The following is a 10573-nucleotide window of genomic DNA, read 5'->3' as shown; positions in this document are numbered from 1 at the left end:
GAATCACCATTTCCCTTTATTAAGTGATTATGTAGAACACTTACAGTGAAACAGAACCCTGGCACTCGTAGTGAACACTGAGAGTGAAAGAGAACCCTGGCACTAGAAAAGAACACTGAGTGGAAAAGAACCTTGTAAGATCAGACAAGATAAATTTTTCAGCAAATATTCAACAGAGAATTACAATTCAGAGAATTGAAGACAAGTGTGTGTGTGTGTGTGTGTGTGTGTGTGTGTGTGTGTCTGTGTGTGTCTGTGTGTGTCTGTGTGTGTCTGTGTGTGTCTGTGTGTGTCTGTGTGTGTCTGTGTCTGTGTGTGTCTGTGTGTGTCTGTGTCTGTGTCTGTGTCTGTGTCTGTGTCTGTGTCTGTGTCTGTGTCTGTTTGTCACTCTGCTTCTATTTCCGTAGGACATACGTCAACGTCAGATTTTCAACCTGCTACGCAAAGTCAATTTCTAAACACTTCCAATTTCATTTAAATCAATTTTTTCAATTTCTGTATTAGTTTCATTTAATTAATGTTAGCAAGACAGTGACTGTTAAAGACAATGACTGCTAGCAAGACAGAGCTGGTTAAAGGCAGTGTCTGTTATCTACATAGAGTCAATACAGCATTTAAATTACTGGGACCACCTCAGAGTCTTTGGATTGAACTCTATGGAGAGGAAAGAGATACCTGATTATATATACGTGGAAGATACTGGAGGGCCATGTCCCAACTATACACACTAACATAGCAATGTACTGAAGTGAGAGATATGAGAGGAAGTGTAAAGAAGACCAAGTGAAAAGCAGGGGCGTCATGAGAATAATTAGAGAACACTGTATCAGCAGCCGTGGCCATAGACCAGTGATTCTTAACCAGGGGCACCTGTACCCCTCTTGGGGTAGGAAACAGCAAAGCTGGGGTACGAAACTGAGTGGTACGAGGCGAACACTTCCATATAAGGAACAGCAGTAAATATGATCACTGCCAGGGAAAAGCTGTTAGCCTTCATCCTGTATCTTCCAATTTGGATAAATCGCGTTTGGAACGGAAATTCTGCTAATTTTCTTCTGAGAGTAAGACACATGTGCAACATCTGGGTATCTTTATTGTAGACGTTTCGCCATCCAGTGGCTTTATCAACACAAATTCTAGGACATAACTTGAAGACAGTAGAACTATGTACAGAAGATGAGGTAATCAGTCCCTCAACCTAGGAGTAGGTGCGAACAGCACCATAGTCGTGGAGATTCTGAAGCAGAAGAAAGAATCCTGGCGCTTATATAGTAACGTCAGGTGAAGCAGACGAGGGCAAATTCACTGGTAGGCGGGATTCCCCAGTGGAAGTAGGTCCTTCCCAAAGAGATGGGTTAGTTGTAGTAGCAGTTGTCGTAGTCGCGAAGGTTATGTACATGTCCTCAGAATTAAGATTCCATGAGGACATGTACATAACCTTCGCGACTACGACAACTGCTACTACAACTAACCCATCTCTTTGGGAAGGACCTACTTCCACTGGGGAATCCCGCCTACCAGTGAATTTGCCCTCGTCTGCTTCACCTGACGTTACTATATAAGCGCCAGGATTCTTTCTTCTGCTTCAGAATCTCCACGACTATGGTGCTGTTCGCACCTACTCCTAGGTTGAGGGACTGATTACCTCATCTTCTGTACATAGTTCTACTGTCTTCAAGTTATGTCCTAGAATTTGTGTTGATAAAGCCACTGGATGGCGAAACGTCTACAATAAAGATACCCAGATGTTGCACATGTGTCTTACTCTCATCTTGTCGGTATTATATACCATTCGTACACATAATTTTCTTCTACTGGATGAGGCTCCTGCTGCGGAAGATGAACTGTCCATCGTGAGGGAAATGAAACAAAACTTGCAGGAAGTGAGTCAGTGTCTTCCAGGTAGGATCCTCCTAACACAAGAAGAGGTTTCTGTGGCTCTGGCAGAGAGACGCAACACATTGATTTTTAGTCTTGATCTCAGAGATAATAGTGATACAATGAAAAATGATCCTGTTGAACTGAAAACTAATGAATTAATACCAACCTGATTTGACTCAATGAGGAAAAAAAAAAAACTTCTGATGTGCGCTAGTGGTAACGAATGTAGATAAATGGTTCTGAGAACCAACAGGTTGATAAATTAGACATGTGTAACACTTGGGTATCTTTATTGCGGAAACTTTTTGCCACACAATGGCTTCATCAGTCCAATACAAGGAAGAATGGTGAAGATCAGGAGTTTGAGGTAATCAGTCCCTCAGCCTGTAATCGATGTAATTACTCCATCAATCTTATCAAGTTTGATAGACAGATTACCTCAAACTCCCTCTGATCTTCACCATTCTATTTGTATTGGGACTGATGAAGCCACTGTGTGGCGAAACGTTTCCACAGTGAAGATACCCAAGTGTTGCACATGTGTCTAATTTATCAGTTAGTGACAAAGGTACCACAGTTAGCAGGTAAAGTGTGGAAGGTTCTCGTGCCACTTACCACTACCTAGTTGTGAGAGAGTTAGTTTCAACAGTTCTGCATATATAAAAACAAAGGATAGAATAGTCTCGATGGTAGTATTGATATGAGTGTGTTGATATCTGTAGACATGAGTGTGTTGACATGAATGTGGTGACATGAGTGTGCTGATATAAATATGTTGACATGAGTGTGGTTACTTCTTAAAAAAAAAAAAAAAAAAAAAAAAAACTTGATTTTTGCATCATCAGTAACTGAAGATCAACAACAAAAGAGCTGCTAAATAAGACATGCGTATTTTTTCATTTCATAATTGAATGCATTTAAGTTCTCATGCATAACTGTGTCAGTCATCTACCTCAGTTTTACATAGATTTTTTGCTATTCAAAATAAAAAAAAATTCCCCAAAGCAATATACCTAGTTGGATGAGTCTTCCTAGGCCGGCATGGTCCAGTGGTTAACACACTAGCCTGCGAGTTGTAGCACTCTCCCGCCAGGGGTTCAACCCTCACCCGTTCTGTGATTTAGTAGTAGTTTTAATTCTTTCTGAGAGAGGATATAACAAAATTTGAGAAAAAGGATGAGGTACGGCACGGACACTTGGAAAGCTTAAACATCACGTTGTCCTAGTATCAGGGCTCCTTATAAGGGCGTAATGGCAGCAAGAATACAACTGATGAACTGTTGCTGAGGACGATGTATTATAATCGTGGCGAGCCTAGACCTACCACGCCTGCCTACCCCCTTGGTCTGGTCCAGAGCGAGGTTCAAAAGGGGGTTACGTTACTAAGGCTCGGTCAGGGAGCCGGCCTATAAATGGGATTATCACAATATATACTACACAAGTATTAGACTGTTGACACGAGACTATTCAGCCTGCTAGCAGCAGATATCAGGAACACTGCTGGAATAAGTGTCGAAGTCTTCAAGGCGATACAAGACCGTGAAGTGAAGTAACCAGATCAACTAGGCTGTAACAGATACGTGGGCTAGTGGGCTGCCAACGGCAACAGCCTAGTTGAACAGGCTCTCAACAGAAAAGCTTGGCTCCTGTCAAGGCTATAATAAAACTCTTCAAACTGGCTACTGGGACATTACGGGATATGCTGATTATTATTATTATTATTATTATCATCATCATTAAGGAAGTGCTACATCCGAAGGAGTCATCAGATAGTTCTCGGCCTCAGGTCTCAGTCCAGCCTCAGCTAAGTCTCAGGTTTCAGTTATGTCAAATGAAGTTTCATTCCGTTCTCAGTAATGTTTCAGAGGTGGTAGACACATTCGTGGCATGAATTAGGAACATTTTTTGTTGATTGTTCTGTCTTCTCCATGAAATACATTTCATGGAGAAGATCGATTTTGTTGTCTAAATGAATTTTATTACTAAATAAATTCTCATAACTACATTTGAATAAATTCTCATAATTACAAATGAATAAATTCTCATAACATCTGAATAAATTCCCATAACTACATCTGAATAAATTCTTATAAGCCTAAATAAATTCTAACATCTTTATCAGCCATAATTTAGTAAACCTCTTTAGTAATAACTCATTTATCTTCTAATAAACTGTTGTAAATAAATTACACTTGTAAAAGGAGGCAAGTTATTTACATCCATTTACATGTACAGAGTGAAGAAAACTTGTCAATATTTACAGTGTGCTGAATATGGGATTTTACACCTGTGGGTGTAAATGAGTTTTGACACCCACGGGTGTAAATTAAACACATTTACACCTTTTTATCTGGGTAATGTGAACAGGTGCAGAACAGGTGTGCAATACAGAGATGTAGAGCAGGTGTGCAGTACAGAGGTGCAGAGCAGGTGTGCAGTACAGAGGTGTAGAGGTGTGCAGCACACAGAGGTGTAGAGCAGGTTTGACACACAGGTGTAAAACAGGTGCACAGCACACACAGGTGTGAAACAGGTGTTCTGTCTTATTTACATCAGTAGAAGGGGAAAAGACGTGTTGGAAAACACACTTGCTTTAGAGGCGCCGTTTTTCACTATTCGGCACTTTGTTCCACGCAGTGAGAACTTTGTTCCAATAGTCGAGAACTTTGTTCTGCTCATCGATAACTTTGTTCCACATTTTGAGACCTTTGCTCCACGCTTTGAGAAATTTGTTCCACTAGTCGAGAACTTTTTCCAATAATCGAGATCTTTGTTCCAATCGTCGAGAACCTTGCTGCACTCGTCGAAAACTTCGTTCCATCTCGTTTCGACCCGGGCGGTCGAAACGTCTTCACAATAAAATGCCATAATCTGCATTTTGTGCTTTATATACACAGAAGTTCATTTCTGTCTCGGGTCTGAGGAACCAGACACACGCGCAACACCCGGGGATCTTTACCTGAAGAAGTTTCTCCAACCAACCAGCGATTTTAGCAATCTGATGCAGAGGCAATATCAAAGTACTGAAACTGAAGACATTAAAAGAGGAGTTAATCAGTCCCTCAGCCTTGAAGCCGCTGTTCAGTGTATACCTGAAGGGTAGTATACCTGGAGGGTCTATACCAGGAGGGTGTATACCTGGAGGATGTTCCGGGGGGTCAACGCCCCCGCGGCCCGGTCCATGACCAGGCCTCGTGAGAAAGATTGATGCCGATAAAATTTGGTGTTCCCAGACGGTCACCCATCCAAGTACTAACCAAACCCAATGTTGCTTAATTTCGTTGATCAGACGAGAGGCGGTGCATTCAACGTGGTATGGCCGTTGATCTTAGTCTTAATAAATACACTCGGCTGTATGAAAATCTGGAACCTTGACTCAAGTGTCGTTATTTTTATTCCGGGTCTTATTAAAGCTTATATATCGATGATTTTTTTTGTTGAGAGCACCGTTCAGTTTGGTTGAAATTAAAAATGATGCATTTTGTTGTCCAGAAAACTTTACAATGCTGTCGTAAAAATTTAACACCCTGGTCGTTTTCTTAGTTTGTGGATATGAATATTACATTTCTTGCTTCAAGAAGCTGAAACCAGATTCACTCTGTTTCTTTAGTGTATATATATATATATATATATGTCGTGCCGAATATGTAAAACTGGACAATTAGCAAGAACTCATTTAAAATTAAATCCTTTCTAAAATTTTCTCTTATACGTTTAAAGATATATTTTTTCCATTAATGTTAATGTAAAAAATTTTAATTTTGCATCAAAAGAATCTTAGAAAACTTACCAAACCTTATTATAATAAGAGCAATTTATTTTAGCCTAACCCAACTAAATATATTTTAAATACGTTAACAATAATTTAGTACTAAACAAACACAGTGAAATATATTTTTTTCGTTAGGTTCAGAATTATTTTGGCGAAATTATTGCATACACAAATTTTCACTTGTCCTATATGGCAAAATGAGCGTTGCCATTTAAGCCAAGATCGCAAGTTCTGCCTATTCGGCACGACATATATATATATATATATATATATGAACCTCAAATATCGAATTAATCCGTTCCAGGAGTTAGTTCTAAATTCGAAAAGTCTGAAAAGCGAAGCAATATTTCCCATAAGAAATAATGGAAATAAAATTAATCTGTTCCAGAAACCCAAGAATATTCACAAAAAAAAAACATTTTATAGAGATTAATTATAGTTTTACATACACACAACAAATATAGTGTTCAATTATGTAATAATAAATTTAAATAAACATATAAAATAACATTTTATTTACCTTTATTGAAAATTGGTGATGGCATCTGGAAGACAGGGAGGAGGAGAGAGGGAGTTGGGGTTAGTGTTTGGAAGGAGAATCCCCCTCCATGAGGACTTTAGGTATCAAAGCCCTCTCTGGGGTTACTTCCTTTCTCTGTCTTTCAATGCCACTGGGACCAGCTTAAGAGTCACTGGACTCCTGTCTCACAAAATAACTGTCCACAGTCCTCTGTTTCTGGTGCCTCTAAGATTTCCCTAAAATGGGACATGGTTCTGTCACTGAACTTGTTGCAAAGATGGCTTGTTTCAGCTTGCTCAGGGTGGTACTTCTCCACAAGCATTTGGACATCATTCCACTTGGACATCAATCCACTTCTGTATTTCCTTCTTCACGTCTATGGTGTTTCTCACTTTCTTTACCACAGGGATACCACTAGCAAGTTTCTTTGGGCCCATTGTAGTTTATTTCACAGTCCCACAAGCACTAAACACAATGAAGTAATTGTAAAATGTTTGAATGAGAGCACAGGTTAGTGTTCACTCAAGCATCAACAAAACCAGACTGGCTCACGGCGCCTGCGTAGGGATGCAGACAGAGCGGGCTGCCGGACAGGTCCGGTACCCGGCGGTTCGAAAATAGGGGCGAGTTCGATAAGAGAGACAAAGTTGGTTTGAAAAAAGGGTTGTATTTTCGAAGAGTTCGATAAGCGATACGTTCGAAATCTGAGGTTCCACTGTGTATATATATATATATATATATATATATATAAAATATATATATATATATATATATATATATATATATATATATATATATACACACACACTCACGCACTACAATTGTAGGCAAATTACTAGAATCATGGCATTATGCCGGGCGAGTGCCCCAGCATAATGCCATAACGAAAATCAAAGGCCTACCATACAGGTCTTTTTCGTCGGTGCATTATGCTGGGTAGCAGCCATTAGCATGACATCATGCCCTGCCGCCATACTCCACAGTGACTCCTCAGTGTTCACGTGGCTGCCATGGTGAGAGGAAGTGTTGCACTTTTGTTTCTCATCCACCCCATCTTTTGTCCGGTGTTCCCTTTGGTTTTGGGGCTATACATGTTTGATTATAGGTAAAAGGAAGTCTTTAACACCTGAAACTATAGCTCAAATCATAGGGCTTCACAAAGCTGGGCAACAGATGAAAGAAATAGTGGAGAATGTTGGTATGTGAGAGCATTCAGTGAGGAACTGGGTGCAGCATTTCAAGGCTGGTGGCAGTGTTGAGTTACAGTCTACCAAACCTCGGCCTGGCCCCTCGAAGACATCTGTTCGTACCCTGTGTTAAAGAAGCAGTTTGAGAGTACACCTAAGAAAACTGCTAGAGAATTGAAAAAACCCACATCCTCAGAGGTGTCTGTAAGAGCTGTTAGACGTGTGTCAGAACTGGGCTACAATAGTAACCGCCAGGCTAGAAACTGATCCTCTCCAAGCCACAGAAGAAACATAGGCTGGATTATGCAAAGAAATATCTTCACTGGAAGCTTCAACAGTGGTCTGAAGTACTTTGGAGTAATGAGGCAACCTTCACCATGTAATCATGGGGAACGTGTACCGGCCCAGAGGTAGTGACCCGCTAGACCAACGCTACACCTGTGGGACCACCAAACACCCAGACTCACTCATGGTTTGGGGGTATTTCAGTGCTCAGAGTGTTGGTGAACTCGCTTGCTTCCCAAAAACCAGTATATGAACCAGTACAATTATTGGGAGTTGTGTGACAGTTTACCCGAGGCATTTGACAAGTGTGGGGCTACGGTTTTTATTCAGGATGGTGCACCATGTCATACCACCAAATCTGTAGTTCAGTGGCTTAAAGACTGTGAAGTGAGGTTCTTTAATGACTGGCCAGGCAATTCCTCAGACCTAAACCCTATTGAGAACCTCTGGTTCATAGTGAAACGAAATTTACTGGGCAAGGATATCAGTTCCATCCCTCGGCTGGAGGCTGCTCTACATGAGGCATGGAATATACCTCCCCAAACCCTCGAGAATTTGTGTGCAAGTCTTCCTACATGGCTGAGGGCCGTGATTAAGCATAAAGGATGCAGCACCAAGTATTAAAACCTCAGAAAGTGTGCAGACACCCTGCCAATGTGGCGGCACAGGTGTAGTCCCAGGCAATCTGCTTACCATCCTTCCAGGGTAGCATAGTGGCTCCATCAGGACGCTTTTGACTTCTGTCAGACCTCTGTACTTGGGGTTCCCGTTGAGCTGGGCAACGGGCTGTGGCAAGGCTTCTCTTTATGTCGTCGACCTCATGTTTTGCATACTTCCCTTCTGATGTGTGACACACGAGACCATGAAGTTCAAATTGATCAGCCCTCGCCTTGCCGCAAATACCCCTATGTTCGGTGAAAATGGGGGTGGCTAGGCGAAGAGCAACACCAATCCGAATGGTCTCTGGGTCGAGTCGAGTGCCCACAGAGGAACTGGGAACAGCTGAAAGTTAATCTCCTGAGTGTGGTGCCTTCACTGCCAGGAGACGAGCTTTGTCCTTTCCTGAAGCGTTGGTGAGCATTGTGTTCGTAATTTTTTCCATGATCGGTTTGTCCCAGTGGGACTGTTTGTGCTCTTTGGGAAGAGCTGGTCTACTGGAGGAGTCTACACGAGGCATGGAATAATATACCTCCCCAAACCATCAAGAATTTGTGTGAGAAACTTCCTACACGGTTGAGGGACGTGATTAAGTGCAAAGGATGCAGCACCAAGTATTAAAATCTCAGTAAGTGTGCAAGTATATATATTATAATCTTTCATGGTATGTGTTTGTGTTTTGGTACTTGTGTGGGGGCGGCGGTACAATGACGTGACGAGCACCACTGTGTATATATACGTCGTGCCGAATATGTAAAACTGGTCAATTAGCAAGAACTCATTTAAAATTAAGTCCTTTCTGAAATTTCCTCTTATACGTGTAAAGATATATTTTTTTCATTAATATTAGTGTAAAAAAAATTTAATTTTGCACCAAAAGAATCTTAGAAAACTTACCTAATCTTATTATAACAAGAACAATTTATTTTAGCCTAACCCAACTAAATATATTTTAAATACGTTTACAATAATTTAGTACTAAACAAACGCAATCAAGTATATTTTTTCGTTAGGTTCAGAATGATTTGGCGAAATTATTGCATACACAAATTTTCACTTATCCTACATCGCAAGATAAGCGTTGCTATTTAAGCCAAGATCGCAAGTTCTGCCTATTCGGCACGACATATATATATATATATATATATATATATATATATATATATATATATATATATCTAGAGAGTGCTTAATGTGCGAACCTGCGGCTAGGCAGCCATACAACTAACTTGACAACGCTATAATAAGATGCTTCCTTCTAGGTACACTTTGTACTCTAGAAAAGATTAGCAATAACCACCACTGTGAACATAAAAACCTGCATGTATGGTGTCAGTGGTGGTCCAAACTAACTTTTTAGTAATTCGCGCACTGCAGCAGGCAACTACAGTAGATCACAGCACACCCGAATGTTCGATATGGTGATGGTGAGTGAGGGAGTATCCTGAGAGGCAGGCTTGACGACCTGGGCCCAACAACCTGGGCCCAGTACTGGGACTTATATTGTTCCTCTTACACGTCAACAACATGCCAGAAAAGATAGTCTTATGTATTGCTCATCACAATGGTGTAAATTTATCGAGGATAAATACAACTGAAGAAGCCAAAGAACGATGACGAAGTGACTGCCCGACGACAGGAATGAACAGAGATTGTTACATGACTTCAACCCTCGTAAGTGCCAAGTTATGAGACTCGGGAAAGGATAAAAATATCAGACAAAGTATAGCCTGGGGGGAACAAGGATAACAGCCCCGGGATAAGTATAGCACCCCAAATATCGCCGAAGAAACACATTAACCGATTAGTCGTTTAAACAAAACATTTATCCGACAGATGTCAGGCCTGTCAGTGAGTGTTCAGAGCTACACTTGATCAAGTAAGTACAGAACTAAAGAAAGTCACGAAGTTCGCAACAAGGCAGGTCCGCGAGCTTAAATAACTAACCAAGATGAAGAAACTTCAGCGCCTGACGAACTTAGACGACAGACGGACCAAGGAAAACACGCTAACACACAAAATACCCAAGAGGACTTAAGGCGAACAGTGACAGACTGTTTGAAAGGTAGAGATCGCGGACAAGAGAGCATTGATAGAAGTTAGACGTAAATAAGTCACGGGGACGTCACAAAATACCTGAGTCCCCAGAGAAGTCAGGAAGTAGAGTGACCTGTACACGGAAGTGATGAAAGCACATACTACATACACAGTTTTGATGATAGATACAGCAGGGCTCATGAGGCAGGGAGTTAGTGAAATATGCAGTATGTA

The 10573-nt window shown here is 41.0% G+C and overlaps 1 protein-coding gene and 1 pseudogene across 11 annotated transcripts in view; both read right to left on the bottom strand.

Moving 5' to 3' along the window:
* The window catches only part of Sarm (sterile alpha and armadillo motif), a 500429-nt gene that overhangs the window by 404228 nt on the left and 85628 nt on the right, over positions 1-10573 (bottom strand). The gene's annotated exons all lie outside the window — the stretch shown is intronic.
* LOC128689872 (5S ribosomal RNA) lies at positions 5090-5208 on the bottom strand (annotated as a pseudogene).

The sequence above is a fragment of the Cherax quadricarinatus genome, chromosome 22 (assembly GCF_038502225.1).
Source record: "Cherax quadricarinatus isolate ZL_2023a chromosome 22, ASM3850222v1, whole genome shotgun sequence".
NCBI lineage: Eukaryota > Metazoa > Arthropoda > Malacostraca > Decapoda > Parastacidae > Cherax > Cherax quadricarinatus.
This window is presented reverse-complemented; position numbering and strand designations above follow the sequence as displayed.